The 727-nt window shown below is 38.7% G+C and overlaps 1 long non-coding RNA gene across 1 annotated transcript; it reads left to right on the top strand.

Annotated features, from left to right (window-relative positions):
- Positions 1-8: 8 nt before the first annotated feature.
- LOC104955353 (uncharacterized) lies at positions 9-461 on the top strand. The gene is made up of 2 exons (XR_799454.1): positions 9-98; positions 227-461. It is a non-coding gene; the product is annotated as an uncharacterized lncRNA (long non-coding RNA).
- Positions 462-727: the final 266 nt, after the last annotated feature.

Here is a 727-nt window from a genome sequence, read left to right as displayed (position 1 = left end):
CCGAGGGTCCAAGGCTGAGATGAAGGGGAGAAACAGCACCACATTCCTCCAAAACTGTCGAAGCTCGTGACTGAGCTGAAGGAATTTGACTGGCACATGTGAGCTTTCCTCAAAGCTCAAAACAGAACTTTTTGGACTGGACTTTTGGACTGAACATACCAACACACAAACACTTAAAAAAAAAGTTTACTTTTTTTTTCATTTGTCACTGCATGTTCTCCTACAGGTTGGGGCAGCGCCTGTCAGCGGGGAATGTTGAGTGGGAGGTGTAGGACGGAGTCGCTACATCCTCCTGGAGGGGGCTCCTCCTTCCTCACTGACAGGTGAGCCAGTAGGGTGCAACAGCAGTGGGAGAAAAGTTCTGTTTTTTCATTTCATCATTAAATGCACTTTATACATTAGCAAAAAGGAAATGAATGCACTTTTATGGAAAAAAATAAATACATTTTGTTCAATTTCTATATATTGTGCTTTATTCAGTTTGCTTGAAAGTGTAATGATTGTTATTTATTTAGGATTAGGATATATATATATTTTTTATCCCACTATTAAAAAAAAAAGATATTAGGATTGACGGAAGTGTCTGTAAATAGTACATACTAAGGACTGTTAAAATACGGAATTATCCGTATTAGGATTAACAGAAGTGTCCGTAAATATTACGGACAAAGTCTTGTAAATCTACAGAAATATCCGTTAAAGGGTTGACGGAAGTGCCCGTATATGG

Source organism: Notothenia coriiceps, unplaced genomic scaffold (assembly GCF_000735185.1).
Source record: "Notothenia coriiceps isolate Sejong01 unplaced genomic scaffold, NC01 NC01_scaffold00000531, whole genome shotgun sequence".
Classification (NCBI taxonomy): domain Eukaryota; kingdom Metazoa; phylum Chordata; class Actinopteri; order Perciformes; family Nototheniidae; genus Notothenia; species Notothenia coriiceps.
Note: the sequence above shows the minus strand (reverse complement) of the source record. Positions and strands in the feature narration are given on the sequence as shown.